Here is a 21038-nt window from a genome sequence, read left to right on the forward strand (position 1 = left end):
CTGAAATCCATCGAGGCTTTTTAAGGTGCTCCTTCTGATTGAAGTTCTCCTTCAGTTTGGAGCTAGGGTCAGGCTCAAAATTTGTCGCAAATTTAGTTTGACAATCGAATGACTTTTGTTTTGACATTTTTTCTTTCGTGACATTTGGTTTTTGCCAATTTTGGGGCCAATTTCTCCTTCTCCGCACTGATTGCCAGCCATCTTCTTTTTTGTGAGGATAATTGCCACGAATTTTCAAGATTCGCCTGGTGTGTTGTCAAACATATGAATCAAAACTATGATTGTTCGCTTTACCAGTATCTCCTTGCCTTGAATTTACCTACGTAAGGGCTTCAAATTTATTTTTGGTCGCTAGAGGAGGTTGGGGAGTCATTTTTTGCATGAATGCAACAAATTTCGAGAAGGGGCCACTAAATTTGGGATATGATTTCACTTTTTTCGCCATTTTATCAGAGCAGAGCAGTATTTTTTTAGCAAAATTGTGGAATTTTACTTTTGTTCATATTTTTATTTTGATTATAACTATATTAAAACAATAAAAAGAGTGATTATTTTTCTCATTCTATTTTCTATTTTTATTATAATGAAATTCTTCTTATGATTTTTTAATATTTATAATTAAAGATATTTTTATAATTTTGAAGATTTTATTCATATTCTAATTATTACTATTGGTTGTACAAAAAAATATTGTGATATTTCATATTATATTTTCTCACTATTGAATTGTATATCATATCATATTATTATATTATTTTGATTACTATATAATTATCATTAATTACTAAACTTAAACGACAAGTACTAGCCACTATGTGGCACTTGTTTAACAACTAGTTTTCCCAACACAATATTTGTAATGCGCTGGACTAAGGCACGATGTTAAGGTGTCATTCTAAGGATTAACAAGGCAATCTGGATAGTTTTAACAAGACAAAGAGATGATTTCGACAACACTAAGAGAGAGCAGCTAGGCGACCTTGGTTGGACAGTCAAATCATGCAATTGTTAGGGTCCGTTTGGTTCTTGGAAGATGACAGGAATTGGCTTTTTCAAAATCTGGATTTGAAAATTTGTGCGTTGTGTCAAAATTTGCAAAACGGAATTAGCATACTGGACTTCCAATTTTGCCTCAAAACCAGATTTTCCAACTTCCTAAAAAAAGTTGGAATTGAAAATCAAAACCTGGTTTTGTTTTTTAAGGAGTGTAAAAACAATAGATTGGACTACTTTTTGAAATTTTCCTTCAACTCCAAGCTTACACATAAAAATGTGTCTTCACACGCATCTTCCGGGTAAAACAAACAGTTTCAGTAAAATCTCCAAAATCAGAATGAAGATATGCAAAACTTTGATTTGGGTAAACCAAGGTTTGTAGAAATCTGAGTTTTTTAAATTCCACGAACCAAACGAACCCTTAGATTAGACCCAGTTTTGAACCTTTGGTCGGCTAGGCTAGCCGACCTTGCCTTGGTAGATGAGTGCAGGGGATAAAGTCTTACATCGGGCGGTGCACCGGACAGTTGACTTATGTTACACTGGACTAAGTTATGCCTATGCATTACCACATTGGAATGTGGCCAACCCAAGTGACCATTGCACAAGGGTAAAATAGGTCAGGACCTATTTTGCACAACGACTAGAGCTTCGCTTGAGGTGCTTCCTTTATAAGGAGGCTAAGCGCTCCATTTGCAGAGGCAGCAAGGAAGCAAGCAGTGGCGAGCAAGCAAGTATAAGCGAAGTCATACAAAGCAGAAGCAGCGAGAAGAGTTGCGAGGCAGCAGATGAAGTAGAAGAGACGGCTAAGTGAGAGACAGTGTTAGTCAGGCCTTCTTGACTTGAGTTCGAGCTTGGGATCTTTGTAACAAGACCTTGGTGGTCAATTGGTATTGTAACTTGGGGTGATCTGTATTTGTGAATACAAAGATCCGTCTTTGTATATTGTAACCGAGTTGTGCATATAGTAAAGAAGATCTAGGCGATCAACCCCACTTATATCAGTCCCACTTATATCTTGTTGATTTATGTTCTTGCATCATTGAATGAGCATTTTGTTTCATGGTATCCTTATCACACAGTTAATCAGTTCATGTATTTTAAAAATCGCTTCCGCAAGGCATCATTAGGAGATAGGCGTAGTCTGGAACCTGTTTTGGCTTGTATTTTGAGCCAGAGTAGCCAGTGCCGCACGGCTTACTCCCAAGGGCCGTGATAATATTTAATATTGCACCTCCATATAATAATTTCCAGTTCCATTTGAAGGTCTTAAATGGAGACATCAAACGTTTTGAAATCATGATCCGATCCGAGGTCTTAAATGGAGACATCACAAACTTAACAATGGCGTCTGAGATCCTCTGTCGTGGAGAGCTTTTGAAGTAAATGGCTGAACTCAAATGCAAGCAGAATATTTTATTATAGCAGCTATGGTTGTTTCGATCGATCAGAACGTGTCATCCATCAGTTCACATTTCATGGTGGGCAAAGGAAAACGCACACATTGATCAGAAAATTGTCCCGCATCGTAATGCTAAATGATTTTTAGCAATGCCGTTTCAAGAAAAGTTCCCACGAGGTTTTTATCGTTGCCCTGCCCATTTCGTTCCCTCGTAAACTTTACAGACAAATTTTCTTCAGTTTCTCATGCAGTTTCGGAACAAAAACCCGAATCTTCAAACCATGTTTTTCAGTCCACCAACAATGTCACTGCATTTAGTAACCTGATATCTGGGGATATAATTGCTACATTCGCTTCTTTAGCAGAGGAGTGCACAAATATTACAATACTTAACCAACTAAATGCCCTTATTCATGTCAGTGGACTTGGACAAAATGTCTCCTTAGGTACCAAGATAGTGCACATGTATTGTAAGTATGGCAGTATGGGAGATGGTCGACAAGTCTTTGACAAAATGCAGAAGCGAGATGCTTTTCTCTGGAATTCGATCCTAAGAGGGTATGCATGGAATGGACCCTATGAAGAAACCTTGTCATTGTATTCTCAAATGCAAAATGCAGGTATATGGGCAGACAACTATACTTACGCTTTTGTGCTCAAGGCATCTGCAGGGTTATCGTCTTTGAAAGTGGGAAGGAAGATTCACTGTCAGGTAATTAGAAGCGGATTTGGATCCCATGTTTTTGTGAGAACTTCCCTGGTGGACATGTATTCGAAGGCTTCGAGTATAGATGATGCACGCCAAGTGTTTGACGAAGGGCTACTGAGAAATGTAGTCTCCTGGAATGCCATGATTGCTGGGTACAGTCGAAATGGACGCGCCAAAGAGGCCTTGGCACTCTTTTATCAAATGCGATGGGAAGATGTAGCGGCTGACTCAGTTACAATGGTGAATGTTCTGCCTGCATGTGCAGAATTGCGAGATCTCAAACAAGGTAAGTGCGTGCATGATTTTGTACTTAGGAATGGATTTGATTTGGATCCATTTGTGGGGAATTCCCTGATAGATATGTATGCAAAGTGTGGAAACTTAGAAATCGCATGCCAAATGTTTGACAAAATGCGGTGGAAAGATGTGGTCTCATGGACTGCAATGATTGCTGGGTATGCTCATAATGGATGTGCTAGGAAGGCCTTACAATATTTTCATCAAATGCTACAAGAAAATGTCACACCAGACTCAATTGCCATTGCTAGCGTGATCTCAGCTTGTACCCATTTGGGAGCTCTCGAACAAGGCAAATGGATTCATGACTACATAAGAAAAAATAAATTTAAGCTGGATGTGTTTGTGACAAACTCCCTCATAGACATGTATGCAAGATGTGGCAACTTAGAGGTAGCAAGACAACTTTTCGATAAAATGCCTGAAAGAGATTTGGTTTCATGGAATGTTATGATCGCTGGCTATGGACTACATGGGCTTGGTCGGCACACATTGGAGCTTTTTGCACAAATGCAAGATAGTGGAATGAAGCCAAACAACATCACATTTGTGCATATTTTGTCTGCATGTAGTCATGCTGGTCTTCTAAGTGAGGGCTGGCAATACTATGGTTGCATGACTCAAGTCTATCAAATTGAACCCAACATGGAACACTATTCTTGCATGGTTGATCTTCTTGGCCGTGCAGGGCATCTAGATGAAGCAGAAAGATTCATTGAAGCTATGCCTGTTAAACCTGATGCTGATGTATGGGGTGCCTTGCTTGGTGCCTGTCGAATTCATAAGTACATTGAGCTTGGAGAACGTGTTGCAAAACACCTTTTCATCTTAGAGCCCACATACCCTGGATATTATGTCCTGCTGTCAAATATGTATGCTGAGGTTGGCTTGTGGGAGAAGGTAACTGAGGTGCAACGAATGATGAAAGAAAGAAGTTTGAAGAAGACACCAGCATGCAGCATAATTGTTTTGCATGGCAAGGTTCATACATTTTATGCTGGAGATAAATCACATCCTCAGTTTGATCAAATAATTGCTGCGATGGAAATTCTCACATAGAGGATGGATTTAAGTAAGGGAAAACCGAATAGCTTGTCCTCCACATTGTGGAAAGGAAGAGAACAAAGACATGCTTAGCAGTCAAAGTGAGTTGATGGCTATTGCTGTTGTACAATAAGCACAAGCCTGAAGACTCCTATTTGGCTTCCTACAAACCTTAAATAATGGGGTCATCACCACACTGCCACTAAATTAATGTGGTAAACCGAGAGGGAATAATGATTGTGAGAGATGGACATCACTTTCACGATTTCAGCAATCAATTCTGTTCTTGCAGAGATTGGTGATGTTGCTAATAATAGAAGCAACAACTTGAATAGCAACCTGTAGGTTTATGCGTCTCTCTGGCCTTCATGGGGTATCATGAATCTTGGTGTTACTTTGATTTCATCTTGAAGCTTTTTTCTATTTGTCTGAAGCTATCCTGGGTCAATCATTTTTCTCTAAAAAATAAATGACTCGAACTAATAACTATGTCGAAACCACAGGTTTGTTAAAAAATAGTGCTATCATAACAAAAACGTTTTTGGTTCTAATGGGAAAATTTTCATACCCACACTTTCTCCTTCATTATGGACTTTGTTTGGTTGGTTGTTTCTTTATGCAATGACTAGTGCAAGTGGCATCTTACAATGTGGAACAGCCCTAGTGATCCCTAATCATGTACCCGACCTCGTCGCCCCACTATGGGAAGTCCTTTTGAGAATATTAAACTACACATTCTCCTCCCAGGTCCTCCTAGCACTGCAACCGAAATGCACTATCAAATTGTATAGTTGCACCATATTTTTTAGATTGTACCCTGGTGCAAGACCTACTGATGAGCCCTGGAGGTCCAAGGGGCCTAGAAGGCATGATGTATGTGTTCAAAGGTCATATGGACCTAAAATGATATAATCAAAGGCATTAATATGTAATAAGCTCAAAGTTGGTGTCAAAGGACCCAATTGTCAAGAATAATGTAATAATGGTCAAAATGACCAAATGATACAAATATGGGTTTTTAGGATCTAGGAGTATTGAGATAATTGTTTTCAATCATAAAAATCATGATTAAGTCATTTTGATGCCTTTTCAATAGGTGGAAATAGGTAAATTTAGTTTGGAGGGAAAACTAGAATTTTGAATTCAAATAATAACAACTAGTTGGCAAACTAGGAGTTTTGAACGGTTAATTTAGTTTAATGATCATTGGGTTGTTGGATAGGGTTTGGGAAGGTATTAGGAGGTTTATAAACCATGCTCCACGCCCAAGAATGGGTTGTTGCTGGAAAAATCAGAATTGTACAGACTGTTGTTATGAGGGAATAAAGAATGGTGTCTTGAATTGAAAATTTGAAAGCTTCTCTCAACTTTTTTTTCATTGTTTGTCATTCAAGTCTGTTTGGTTTATGATCTGAATACTATAATAGTTTGTTCCATGCACCTTTGGCATTGGTTTGAAGTTCTTATCAATCAATTTTCATTGAATCTAAGTGACTGTCCTGTAACACTGTTTTTGGAGCAGCATTGTCAGTTTGAAGGAATAAATGGATTGAGGATCCATTCCACTTTATGTAATCATTGTGGGTTGTGGAATGGACCTCAAAATGTATATTAAAATGCATACTAACATTATCTAATGCAGTCAAGAAAGAGTTGTGGGGTGATCGCCAAATTTAGGAGAAAGGTTGTTTGGAAGGGTGCATGAATAGAGGGAGTAGGTATTGGGTTGAGAGATCTGACCACGAGGGTAAGTTTTTATGTTAGAATATGTTTTTATATGAAGAATGGATGAAGAAATGTTCAGAGTTTGAGCCTGGAAGTGATTGAGCAAGTGTTTTTGAGAAGGCCCTAGTTTTAGAGGCCATTTGATGAGGGTTTGTGAGTTTACCCATTAGAATGTTGTGGCTGATCAAATAAGTATCAAAATCTGTTGTTTGGCATCAAGATACCATACTATGTAAAGTGGGAAGTCCTGGTTTAAATTTTAAAAGGTATTTGCTTTGTAAAGATGGCCTAATTAGGCCTTGATCAGCACTAGATCACCCTGTTTGACGAGGTCAATTCAGAATTGTCATATCCCAATTTTACATATATTATGTAATATATCCAAAAGGGTATTTGGAACAGTTTGTCTATTTTGTTCAATGGAACACATTTTTTCGTATAAAGTTGTGATATGTATATTTGTTCACAATGCTTGTGATAGTTGTAAGTTTTTGTGTTAGAACATGTTTGTATAGGAAGAATGATGGAGAAATGATCAGAGTTTGAGCCTGGAAGTGATTGGGCAAGTGTTTTTGAGGAGGCCCTAGTTTTAGAGGCCATTTGATGAGGGTTTGTGAGTTAATCCATTAGAATGTTGTGGCCGACCAAATAAGTGTCAAAATCTGTTGTTTGGGGTCAAGATACTATACTATGTAATGGGGGAAGTCTTGGTTCAAAATTTAAAAGGTATTTGCTTTGTAAAAGTGGCCTAATTAGGCTTTGATCAGCACTAGATTGCCATGTTTGACCTGGTCAGTCCAAAAGAGTCATATCCCAATTTCACATATGTTATGTAATATATGCAAAAGGGTATTTGGAACACATAAGTTTGTCTATTTCATTCAATGCAACACATTTTTTATATTAAGTTGTGATATGTATATTTGTTCACAATGCTTATGATATTGTGTGAATTTTCATCTTGAAGCATATATTAAAAATAATTTGTCAATAAAATGAACATATTCAATATAGTGTATACAGATTTCAAATACTCTTCTCTTAACATTACAAATTCCATACTCATGAGCACTATTTATTGTGCACAGGGTCACTCATTTAAAATTTCATGATTCATACTTGTAGATATAGATAGTGGAAGAGATGAGGGAATAAACATGGAGATGTAGAGATATTGAGATGAAAGGGAGATATAGAAATATATTGGAAGATAAGTGATGAGAGAGGTAAATGTACATAAATAGTTAATAGGATGGGAGAAAGAGTGAGAGAGGGAGAGAGAGGGGGGGGGGAGGGGGTGACAGAGAAGGGGGAAGGGAGGGGCAGGATGTGAGGGAGATGAATGGGGAAGATAAATATTTTTACTATGAATTATATTTATAATTAAATAATAAAGAGATAAACATATCAAAAATTTGATTAACTATAAATAATATTAAAAAAATGTAGTCTACATTGTTCTTAGAATAAAGGTAAACTACTTGGCATATGCAACAATAATAATTATAGATTACAATGGTCCGATCGAAAACAAAATTATAGATCACAATCAAATGTAACGAATAACAGACACAGTGTAATTAATAGGAATAATGCTTGCTAACATGGAACATGGAACACAGAAAGAATGTTGGGCGCTCTAACAGTTTTTGAATTAGCGGGTCTCATTCCTAAAATTAACATCTTCTTTTGGGTCCTGCTTCAAAATAAAATTCTGACCCTTGATAACTTGTAGAAAAGAGGTATAAATTTGGTGAATAGGTGTATTTTATGCAAGAATGGATTTGAAGATAGAGACCACCTGTTTTTGAACTGCTCTTATACCCAGCAAGTCTGGACTGAGATCCTAATGTATTGGAACTTGACCTGGGTTCATGAAAACAATGTGGAATCTTCTTTTAATAGCTAGAAACGCCCTTCTAAGAATTTGATGTTCAATTCCTATGGAAAATTACACTTCCTCATCTCTGGTGGGGTATTTGGAAAGAAAGAAATAATAGAATTTTTAGAAACAGAGAGGTTCTAGGATGTGTGCTTGGTCAGAATATTATTAGAGCTTTTAAGGAGAATTTCAGATCTCTAAAGAACCCTGATCAAACCTTTCCTATTGATAATCCTATGCTTTCTGAAAATTCTAAACTTCAAACTGATAACCCAAGATTGACCATCACTTGGAGTTCCCCCCCTAATGGTTGGATTAAAGGAAACTTTGACGGTGCTGCTAAGGGCAACTTGAGAAGTGCGGGTTGTGGAGGTGTGTTGAGAGATCATATGGGAAATGTTAAAGATGCTATAGCAATCCCTATAGACCAGACTAATAGTCACATTGCTGAAGCAACGACTGCCCTTTATACTATGAAAATTGCCGTGGATTTGGGATGTCTGAATTTATGGTTGGAAGGTGACTCTTTAAATATTGTTAATATCCTAAATAATAAAAGTTTTATCTCATGGTCGATAGAGGCCACAATCAAGGAGATCAAATACCTTATTCAAAAATTTGAAAAAGTTGTCATATCCCATACCTTTCTGGAGGCCAACTATGTTGTCCTAACGGGGCAAATGGTGAGGTGGACCGATGAATTAACTAACCAAGTTGATCTCAAAGCAATTATTCATTATGAAGCCATCCATGCGCAAGTGGGAAAGATTTGTAAAAATTAGAAAGTTAATGATTTTGTGGAGTGATCATATTATTGCCAGATTTTCTTCCCCAAGGAAGTACACTCAAATGAATGCCATGTGGTTTTCGCACGTATCTCCGAAAAAGGGAGTCTCTTTTGATGGGACGAAAAATAGTTTTCATTTTAACCCTTCCATTCTCTACGTCTAGTTACTCTGGTTTGAGTGCATTCTCTATTCTCTGCAGATGGCGGGCAAACCGTGCAAGCAGGAACCAAAAAACTGTGATGCCTGGAAGGCTTGTGAGGATGTATGGAAAATTTTGCAGAAAGGAAATGTGACTTGTTATCTGGAGCGACTCAATGGTTTTAAGCCACACATCACTACGGCTTTATTTAAGAACTGGTCGAATGAAAAAGTGACTCTCCACGGTGTTACTATCAAACTTACAGAGGATTTTATTGAAGAGATCATGGGGCTCCCTACGGCGGGCATAAAATTCACCAAGCAAACCAGTATTTCAAATGCAGCCTACAAAAAGTTTTCGAAAACGGAAGATGAGGAGAAGCAACTGGAAAAGAGTGGTGATTTTTTCGATGTGCATCAGATAAAGGAGATCTGGAGGGATGTTCTTTGCTGTATCTGTGAGTATTTCATACTTGATGGAAGAAGTAAAAGAGTTCATAAATGCCACTTTGTTTTTTTAAATCACTTTAGACACAAAGATAGAATATCTTTCCCCTTCTTTTTGTGGTTTTCTTTACTTCATAGTTTAGAAGCCCATAAGAAGGAGTATAGACCCATTTTACATGAAGGGCTAATTCTTCTTATTGAGGGGTATCATAAAAATAAACACATTGCCTCTACTCCCTCTAAGGACAAGAAGAAGGACTCCATTAAGAGTAAGAAGGGTGACTCTGTTAAAGGTAAAGATAAAGCCCTGAATTTGAAACCCTCAGCTTCTCAAAAACATGAGGATGAGGAGTTTGAGATCGAGAAATTGGAAAGCCATGAGAATATTAACCCTGAGGATGAGGATGATACTGATGCCAGGGATTTAAGATCTAATTTGGACGGGTACCCGGAGATTGAAGGTAATAATGAAAAAGGGAAAGAGGAAGCCAATAGTGAAGGTAATTCTGAACAGAGTAAATCTATTAATGAGGGTAACCAGGCTATATCTAGTGGGGGTGATAAAGCGGAAGATAACACTGTCGGGAACCCTGTTGAGAAGAGTAAGGAGGACCATACGACTAAGACTGCTTCTCCTATCAAGGGGATAGAGGAAGAAAAAAGGAAGGACTCTGCTCACATAGAGGACTCTGCCAGGGCTCAAAAGGATGATCAAACGGAAATGGAGGATAACAATGACAATGTCCGCTCCCCCCCACACGAGACTGCTGAAGATGATAGCGATTCAATGTAGAGGGATACCATGCTCACCTTCCTGCATTCTGCAAAGGTTAAAGCCAACACCATGCTCAAAGTAGATTCTTGGATCTACAATGAAATGATGGGTTTGAAGAAAAAGGTGGAAATTCTGCAACAAAACTAGGATACTATCAATGCCAAACTTAGCCAACTGGAAGGGCAGATGGGAGACATCCCTAACAAACTTAACAGCTATGAGCAGAACCTTAGAATGTTAATCAAGGAGAGTTGCACTAAGATGGAGCAGGTCACCTTGAGTATATGTGCGGCCGTTGCAAGCCTGGGCAAAAGGGCTAATGAAGAAATCACTTCAGCTGAGGGTCCGAGCAAAAGAACAAGGCCGATCTAGAGGAAGAGTGCAATGAAAGTTGTTGCTGCTTCGGTTGCTGATATCATTCAAGAGACTGAAAAAATTGGTAAGGAAGCTGCTAAAATGATCTTAGAGCTGCAATAGTGGCTCTGAGTCGGGTTCTTTGGTTTTGTTCCTCTTTGGTGCTGGTTACTGGTTGGGGTCTCTGGTCCTGGTTTTTGGTTTTTCTTGTTTAGACTGTTAGTGGTTCCAGGTCCTTGTAAAACCTGGGTTAGTTTTTTTTTGGACTTTTCTAGTGATTTTAGGTCCCTATAAAACCTGATTTTGATACTGTTCTATAGTTTGTTGCAGGTTTCGTTTTCCTGTTGGGCTATAATGCTTTATCTTTCTGCTTTTTGTTAAAGGGTTTCGGGGTCCATTCAAAACCTGCTTTTACCGTAATCTAAAACATGGAACATGGAACAATGTCGAATATAATCTATCATTAGCACACATTCTTTAAATTTGCAAATATTGATCATTAACCAAATGTAAGCTATAATTAACCAAATGTAAGCTATAATTAACATATGCTAATTCACTTCACATGCATGCTTAATATTCATAATATATGCTAATTCACTTCACGTATGCTTAATATTTGTAATTATGAAACATAGTCAAATTAAATGCATGTGTGCGTGTGTGTGTGTGTGTGTGTGTGTGTGTGTGTGTGTGTGTGTGTGTGTGTGTGTGTGTGTGAGAGAGAGAGAGAGAGAGAGAGAGAGAGAGAGAGAGAGAGAGAGAGAGAGTCATGCCCTAAACTTACAACGCAAAACACCATCAACAAATTTTTGTTTTTTTTTTATTTAAGGAAAACTAAAGATAATATGTATAGAACTACACTTATTGTGAACATTCTGTCGAATTGAGGAGTATTTGGTCAACAATTCGTGTTAGAAGATACTGATTCGATCATTATGTTGTAGATGCAAAAGGTTGATTGGTAAAAAAAGAATTTGTGTTCATTCGAGCTTGGTGCTTTAGGTTTTCATGGGAGGCCAATTAGTCTTATAACATTCATTGGGAGTCTAGGTTTATAATGTAATGGCTAAACAACAAAATTTTATTTCAAACCCACATCCAAATATGGAAGTAAGGCTTTATGTATATGAATGTGAAGCACAACATTTATATCAATGTAGTTGCAATAATTCAATCTTTGCAAATATGAATATGTTTACAATTGTCCTAGATGTTCTGACTCTAGGTCGTATAACCTTACTTATTATAAGCAATGTTCAATACTATTAGGGTGTAGTTGTTGCTATTTAATGTGATACTTATGTGTTATCCCCCTTTTTTTTGTTTTTCAATTATGCAGATGCCTTTAGCCTAGGAATACCAATTCTTATTTATTTAACCTCCACATTTCTCTATAGTGATACTATTAATGTGTGGTAGCTTCAGTTGGATAAACCTATGAGATATAGTTATATATGTGTTTATTATTATATGAGATAAATTAATATAATAATAATATATATAACTATGGTGATATATTAATCATAAATTAATATAATAATAATCATAGCAATGGTTATATTTATTATAATATTAATTATTAATTAACAAATAGATATGTCCCTTAAAGGGACATGTCTATTCATGTCTTACTCTTATTTATTTGAGGAAAGATGCCTTTGAAAAACATATACCAATTCAGGCAATGCAAGTACATTTGCAGCGATCCAAAAACATCAACATGGTATCAGAGCAGGATTGCAAATGTATGGAAAAGAAGAAATGATCTCAGAGTGTATGCTAACGATGTCATTGGAATTAGCAAGCTATGTGGGGCAATTTCTGATTACTGACTCGAAATCTCCACTACACTTCTTGAAGGCTAAATGTAGTCGAGTCAATGCTTAACTGTGACGTCGAGCAATTTTTTTGAAAATGCTCAGTGAGGGGAGGGTCAATGTCAATTTTTTTATTATTCTTGGCATGCAATTTCTAATCACATTCCAATATTAGATCATTGTTTGTAATCTCTACATGCATTGGAATTTCAAGGTTAGATGTCATTCAATCTATATTGAATATGGTTCCAACTCGTAGACATTGCCAAGTTGGAGATATTGTGCATATTCAACCCACGTTTCATCTAATGTCTACAAAAGGTTGATTAGGGAATGTCGCAGAACAGGTATCATTGTTGGCTCAATGAGAGATGTTGAATCACCAAGGAGGCAATATCATCGTTATGATGTGGGGTAATATCTTAGAGCTCTAGTGTTTCAAGGCCATCTACTTGAAGCAAAGAAGAATGAAGTATTTATACGGAAAGGACCGAGCAATAGGAGCAGTAAATTTAAAGAAGAATACTTGGCATCCCATCAGGTGATGTGAGACATGTGAACGTTAAGGTCTGCAACAAGCATGATTGGCCCTATCAGATTAACATAAAATACCAAGGCAAAAGAAATTTATTCTTGTATATATCTCACTACAAATTACTCTATCTTTGCAAGTCGTGCGTAAATATTATGTATTGTATACAAAGTATTTTGAATCTCGATGAAGGGGGGCGCGTAAATTGCTTTCTAATAGTGATACATTGCTTTGGATTGGTCTTTCAATATGGGGAAGTGGAGTATCGATAGTGCTCATCTTTTCTAGTCGACAATGTCTTGTGAAATTAAATATTATAGAGATTGATAACACCAAAGGTGAGGAGTTGCGTGAGCGTCAAAATTAAGGTGTCTGTGATTTAGATGGAGATCATGGATTTGATGCTTGAAGCCAAAGTATAGAGATAAATGATTTCCAATGCCAAGTCACGAGACACATAAATCCCTAAAATTTGCACATAAGGTAATAAATTATATCATTATTATTTATTGATAAATTTCTAATCATGAATGGTAATAAATTTTTGGTGGACTATTAAGAGAGCATGGAGTCTCACGGATTATGTAAGGTAATGTATTTCTTTTATATTATAATTATTATAATATATCTATTTTAAATTTATGATATTTAATAATTTAGTATAATATTTATTAAATATAAAGAGAATCATTGTGGGAGTACGAAGGGTAAAGTTTGATTATTTTATTATCTTACTTCCTTTATTGAAAATATAAAATGAAGAGTTATGTTAGAATTGTTTATGCTGTTGTTGGTAATAAACATGGGTTAAATTACTAACATTTTAATTAATGTTAACATTCTTATTTATATTTTTATATGAGTTATTTGCCTTGATCTTTTCGTGCGAGAATGTTCTTGCAGAAAAAAAAGAGCGAGATTAAGATTTAGAGGGAGAAGACTGAGGATGCTATTTGGTTAACCTTTAGTGAACCCTATCTTATTGATTAAGAGGATATTTTGATAGGCCATTACCACACTGAGCATTTGGTGATCATCATTAAGTTGATGTTTCTAATAGGCCATTGCTTTTGAGAGATTGGTGAATATCAGGAAATTGATATTCTTGTAGGCCAAACTCTCACATGTTACAGTGTTTTATATTTGACATTGAGTAAAAGAAGTCTTCTAATCAAAGACCTCTTATATGTGTTTACCCCACTAATCTAAGAGGGAGTGTTAATGTATAGATTAGTTAGAGAGTTATTCTTAACTCTTATAATTATACTTATGTCATCTGATATATGTGATATCTAAATGTTTTGAGTAAGTGGTGAATATCATTGATATTCTAGGAGGCCAATACTCTTGATATCATATGTGATATCTAAACGTTTTGAGTAAGTGGTGAATATCATTAAAATTTTGGGAGGCCAATACTCTTGATATCAAATGTGATATCTAAACCTTGTTTTTGAGTACTTGATGAATATCGAATGTCAATATTCTGGGAGATCAAGACTCTTGATAACAAATGTGATATCTAAACTTTGTTTTGAGTAATTGATAAATATCATATGTTGATATTTTGAAGATCAATACTCTTGATATCGTATGCGATATTAATGATGGAAAGCCTCTAAGATATTACCAATGGTGTAATATTTGTCTTGTGTTTATCCTCCCTTGCTAAGAGGGAGTGTTAATGTGTGGTAGCTTCAGTTGGATAAACCTATGAGATATAGTTATATATGTGTTTATTATTATATGAGATAAATTAATATAATTATAATATATATAACTATGGTTATATATTAATCATAAATTAATATAATAATAATAATAACAATGGTTATATTTATTATAATATTAATTATTAATTAACAAATAGATATGTCCCTTAAAGGGACATGTCTATTCATGTCTTACTCTTATTTATTTGAGGAAAGCTTCCTTTGAAAAACATATGCCAATTCAAGCAATGCAAGTACATTTGCAGTGATCCAAAAACATCAACAGATACCCTCTGATCTCCCATTCAATCATGATTAATGTTACTATTTTTAGCTACTAGATTTTGATAATTTCCCAAATAGACTATTACTAACAATACCCTAAAAATCCCCATGCCCCAACCAAGAGTCATCTTCCCATATACACACCTTTATGTATGTCCTAAAGATGATATACATAATACTAATATTTTCACATGTCTTACTAACATATTTTTTTTTAACATCATAAGTAGACATTTCTCATGACATGCTAAATACATGGTTTATGTTTTATGGAAAGATTAAACAAAAAGTCTTAACATAAATATGTGCATTATTTAACATTTAAGTATATAAAAATATTTCACATTACCCCTTAGAATTATATACTTTTAGATATAAGACAATAAATTAATAAAATATGGACACGTGCATTGCATTTCATGACTCAAAATTTGAATTACACTCCTACTAACTATTAGTTTTCCTGACTTGATATAATCCCAATTACTAATGTGCTTTCAATTAAGCCTACATAACACAAAAAAAAAACTATAAAAAAATCCTAATATTAATCCCTTAATTAAATACCTCTCTACTTACTAGGGTAGGAGTGATGGTTTAACAGAAATAGATAATCACCATAAAATTACAAAAAAAAATCCTATATTTAATTAATTCTCTATTTATCACCTATTAACTACTTACCTCCTATCTCTTAATACAAGATGAAATATCTAAATGTATTAATCTAACCTAAACACAACTAACACCCTAACTTTCTACACACCCCAAACCCCATTTATTTAGAATATATTACACTTCCCCACTACTACCCATACAAAAACATTCCCATTCTTAAGCACCTAATTCCACAACCACTAAACATCCTACTAACCACTCCTAGCTTAAATCAATTTAATCCCAACTATGCTCCTTTATAATACTTTAGGGCCCGTTTGGTGGCCGGCATAGGAATGGAGAATAGGCATGTAATATTGGGAATAGGAATGGCTATTCCAATAATAGGTAATTTTTTGGAATGGGTATAAGCTCATTTTAGAGGCAAAATGAGAATGCGTATTCCTATTCCCTATTCCAAGTAACGAACCAAATAGAAAATGGAAAACGTATTCCAACTTTTCTATTCCTATTCCAGCAACCAAACGGGCCCTTAGTGTTTTTCTATTATCCTACCTACTTAGATCATGATTACTAAATCCAATAAAAGTAATAACATGGCCGCCCAAAGGAAATAAGCGCCTCATACTCCCTATCCCAAGGTTTACCCATTATCCCAAGTATCTACCTACCCTACCTATGCTATTCCCTATCTCCTAAACTACACTCCACCCAAGGCACCTATATCTTCTAACTTGGTGCATCCTTCCAATTTTTAAGTGGGGCACCAAAACAAACTCAAAGGATGGTTGTATAAGGTACTTCACATGCCCCAAGGCACTCTAAGGGATGAGGCGCCTAGTAGCCTGTGTTCTGAGTTGGTCAGAGCATGCCCTCACTTCTTGGTGCATCCCCAAATGTCTTGCAAGGAGGATGGCACTTTTGGTGGGGTCCACTTCTACCCTTTCATGCTAAAAAGGGTCTTATGCATTATTCTCCATTAATATGGTGGCGCCTAGATTTACATCCTACCTTTCTTTTTCTTTTTTTGTATTAAGTTTTATTTATCAATATATATATTTTCTTTTCTTTGGTTTGTGTTAAGTCATGATTGGCTTACATTTATTCCCTCCAAGGATCATGTGACTTTGGGGATATTTAGGAGACATTTTTAATTTGCAACCTATATTATGACCCTCTATATTTTATAGACTTCTACTAGGGTATCAAGGTATATTCCTTATTATTTGATTGGCCTGTAATCTTGGGAAAGGGATTATTTTCTTCCCCATACATTTTCCAGAGGGCAAAATATGCATCTACAGACTTATTCCCTTAGGCATTTTCTTGGTGTTGAATATGCTACTTGGTTATTCACCATTTCTTCATGGTTATGACATTATTCTCATTTTAAATTTAGGATATTTTGTATGCAATGCTTTGGAACATTATCAAGTGTGAGTATTTTGGTCAAATAAAGTCTCTCAAAAATTCTACCAATTTTAATCCTTTTGTTCTATATGTAAGAAATTTTTAACATGATTTCCCCCCCTTCAACTCATTACATAATGCAATATTCTTTTACATGTTCAACATACTTTTGAAAACAAAATGCAATTCCTTCCTAGTATCTCATGGTTTAAATATGATTACAAGATCACCTATACTTGGTAATCTTCAAAAAAATCTTCAAATGCAATGGAGTCTCTGCAATATTAATTCTTCTTTTGCAATGAAATGAGCTTTCCTTTCCATTTTACTTAACTATGATAAGGATACAATCTTTCTCTTACAAGGACAACTATATGCAAACTCTCCATATTCTCCTTACACATCTACTACATTATACAATGGGAAGTGAATCTCCTTCCATATTTCAACAACACAACAATGGAACTCAACATCACAAATACATTATGAGATGACAAGGAAAAGATCTATCTCTTCAAAATCTCTTGGTTCTCCAACATAGCCAAGGGCCTAATCTCTTCAAGGCACCCGTCTTCACAAAACCTACAACACACACAAACTAGGAACCATGGAGGCTCACCTCCCATCCAGGCTTCTATGAAGCCACCCACCAAGCAGGGGAAACAAGATCCAAATGGGATACACACATACAACATATGATCATGCATGAGAAACTTACAAGATAACACATAATAACTCCCTTCCAAGGTTTACACTATGATTCACCATTGGAACCATTTGCACTTCGGGTGAAGGTGTGCTTTCAACAAGGAGACTTGCCATATCATCACATATCTGCAATAAATAATTTTCATGCCCTTTTGGGGCTTTCACAATTCAACAATTTCACGCCCTTTCAAGGATTTCACAAAAGTCCTCCAACATATGGCCATTAACCATAGTACCCTTGAATACCCACACTCCATAATCTTCCTTTCTACACCATCACTTCCCTTATCACCCCCAAAGAAAGATTTGAATGAATATGGCATACAATGGAGTCCATACTCCAATGTTCTCAACTATTTTTCAAGCCCAACTAAGCCCTTCACCCTAGACTTCTCTTCCCTTCCCAAAGGGTGAATGAAGCCCTCACACCCATATCAACACTTGAAATTTAAATCAAATCAAAAAGATCAAGAAGGAAAATCAAGAAACTACATGAACACAATACTCATTCACCAACATCACAAAAAATTCCCAAATTCACAATACAAAATTCACAAACATCACAACACAATGCCCAAATCCACAATACAAGATCCACAATACATTGCATGAGCCCATAACAAATTTCTCCATACTTGTAGATTCATTATGTAATACAAAAAAAGAAAATGATCATGTTTTGAAACACTAACCTTGGTCCAAGCTAAGTAAAGGAAACTTGTCGCAAAGCTCCCTTAATCTTCCTCCCAAAAACCCTAACTGTCTCTAAACTTAGAGAGTGGGTGAACACCCCACTATTTTTCCAAGACTCTCTAATAAGGCCTTCTCACTAACTATTTTAGCAAGGACACTAAGCCACTCCCTCTTACAAGCTTGTCTCCTCTAAATTTGCTATATTTGACTTAGTGAGAAAATATGGAAGAGAACACATGTGACAACTCAAATTTCGAATTGATGGAAGAATGCATGGGTAAAGGGCCCCCCCAGGCTATCTAGGCACTCACATGGTCAAAATTAGGTCCCTAACTTGATATACTATCATATGGGTAAGTTATTTTCACCTAAAAGACACTTTGGGACCACTTAAAGACCCCTCAAAGCCCTAGCCAAGTCAAAATTCGAATTTCTTTTGATTGTGACCCATCCTACCCCTTGCCAAGTGAATTTACTTACTCATTAACAAGGTAATTAGTTTTAGGGTAAATTACCACCATGATCAAAACCCTAAATAACATGTCAATTACACATAAAGTCCACAAGTGTCAAGTGACACATCGAAACACATTCCACATCACCATGACATGCCCCTAATGCATCTTAATGATTAAACATTTCCATATGCAAGCAAACACACATTTACGAAGAAAAATACTTTCACAACGAGGCTTTTGAATCTCTCAAAGATTCGTCTTGGTTAAACTATGTTCACAAAGGTTTGGAACTTGTTTCCCCCAAGAATTTCTATGGTTCCACTTCTTGCACATTAAACTCGAACGTCAGTAGTCCAAGGAGGTCATATATATATATATATATATATATATATATATATATATATATATATATATATATATATATATATATCATAAATGCATAAAATTTCAAATTTTACGAAGTCCCTATTAACATAATTCAAATTAAATTTCCTTTCCTAATTATTTCAAAATAAATCATTCCAGATGTTAAAATATCAAATCTACATATCATAAACCATCATAATCAGCTTAACATCTATCTACATATCATAAATCATCATAGTCAAATTAACATTTATCTACGTATCATAAATCATCATAATCAAATTAACATTTCACATTAAGTCATGAAACATCTTAATCAAATTAACATTTCACATACTATCATGTCATAAAACTGCATCCATATGTGTTCGATCATCCCATTCACAATATTAGGTTCTATTGCATACCAAAATCTATCCTTTAACACCAACATTATAATTTGACATTTCAAGTATTTCTACAAATTCAGTTTCTATTACAGCAATTGAAATAATTTAGAACATGAAATGAGATCATTATTTATATCAATTAGGTCCTAATGTGAAGATCATTAAAATGTAGACATTAAAATAACATAACCCTATAGTCTCGAAAGTATATTAAAACATCAAATTAGAAGTATCATAATGCAAATATGTCCTCTATACTATGGCAAATCAGGTGTGTGTGTGTGTGTGTGTGTGTGTGTGTGAGAGAGAGAGAGAGAGAGAGAGAGAGAGAGAGAGAGAGAGAGAGAGAGAGAGAGAGAGAGAGAGAGAGAGAGAACCAATGCTTAGTTAATCTTTCATATCTATTCAATGTACCCATTGCACATTATGGTATGATTACTAGTAATATACCTACTTGTTTTAAAGGGTCAACTTCTTTAGTTTTTCCATCAATGTATCTTTTTGTTTTGGTACACACACACACACACACACACACACACACACATGTATTTGTATAAACACATGTGCACACATGTTTATGTAGAGGATAGATTTATTTAGGCATTTATCATCTTATATTTATTTATTTTCTTTCTTTTTCATTTACAGATTTTATTTTATATTCTTATTTATTTTTGTTATTATTTTTAGTTGTGTTTTCTTATTGATTTCTTTGTTTTGTTAGTCAGTTTCTTGTGTTTTTATTTAATTACTTGCCTTGTTCCTCTTTTCTTGCTAGCTCTTTTATTTTTATTTTTATTCATATTTATTTCATATTTCTATATTTGTTTGGTTTTGTTTGGTTTGTTATTGTGCATGTTACCCTACTCCCTCTTCCCCCTTTGACTATTGATTTGGTCTCTTTTTGAAACTTACATTTTAAATGGTGCATCTCTTGTTTTCCTTCATCGTGATGATGGATCATAGTGTGTGACAAAAACATTGATGTTAAACATATTTACACAATCTAATCCAAAAGCATATCTTTTAATATAAATGGAAATGCACTATATATGCTTCCAAATTTCGCATGCAAGTCTGTCTAGATAGTTACACATGTTTTGTACTTGCTTCCACATTTTGCATTCATGGGGAATCAAATGTGCATTGCAGATGCTTCCACATGTTTGAAACATGTATATTTGAGCAATTACGCCACAACATTTGAAAAAAAAATCTATGACAAAAATTACCTTTCCACTATGCTTTGTGAGATGTCCATACCATGTTTGAAAGCTCCCAATTTGGCATAGTTAGAAAGGATAACCACAAAGGTTATGAAATGTGGCCTTACATTTGCCAATTGCTTATGCTTAAATGTTTTAACAGTCTATGTAATAAATCAATTTTTTGCATACCTACAATCATGATATTCTAGAGATGACATTTCTTTGAGGATTTTTGTCCAGTAATTCAAGTGCCTTGTCTATTCTACCTTGTTTTGTGTATGG

At 35.4% G+C, this 21038-nt stretch overlaps 1 pseudogene across 1 annotated transcript; it reads left to right on the forward strand.

Moving 5' to 3' along the window:
• Window positions 1-1601: 1601 nt before the first annotated feature.
• LOC149578334 (pentatricopeptide repeat-containing protein At3g12770 pseudogene) lies at window positions 1602-5804 on the forward strand (annotated as a pseudogene). Its single transcript, XR_016364283.1, has one exon. The product of XR_016364283.1 is annotated as a pentatricopeptide repeat-containing protein At3g12770 pseudogene (transcript).
• The last annotated feature ends 15234 nt before the right edge of the window (window positions 5805-21038 follow it).

The sequence above is a fragment of the Cupressus sempervirens genome, chromosome 1 (assembly GCF_028749045.1).
Source record: "Cupressus sempervirens isolate cs-2001-9-10 chromosome 1, ASM2874904v1, whole genome shotgun sequence".
Classification (NCBI taxonomy): domain Eukaryota; kingdom Viridiplantae; phylum Streptophyta; class Pinopsida; order Cupressales; family Cupressaceae; genus Cupressus; species Cupressus sempervirens.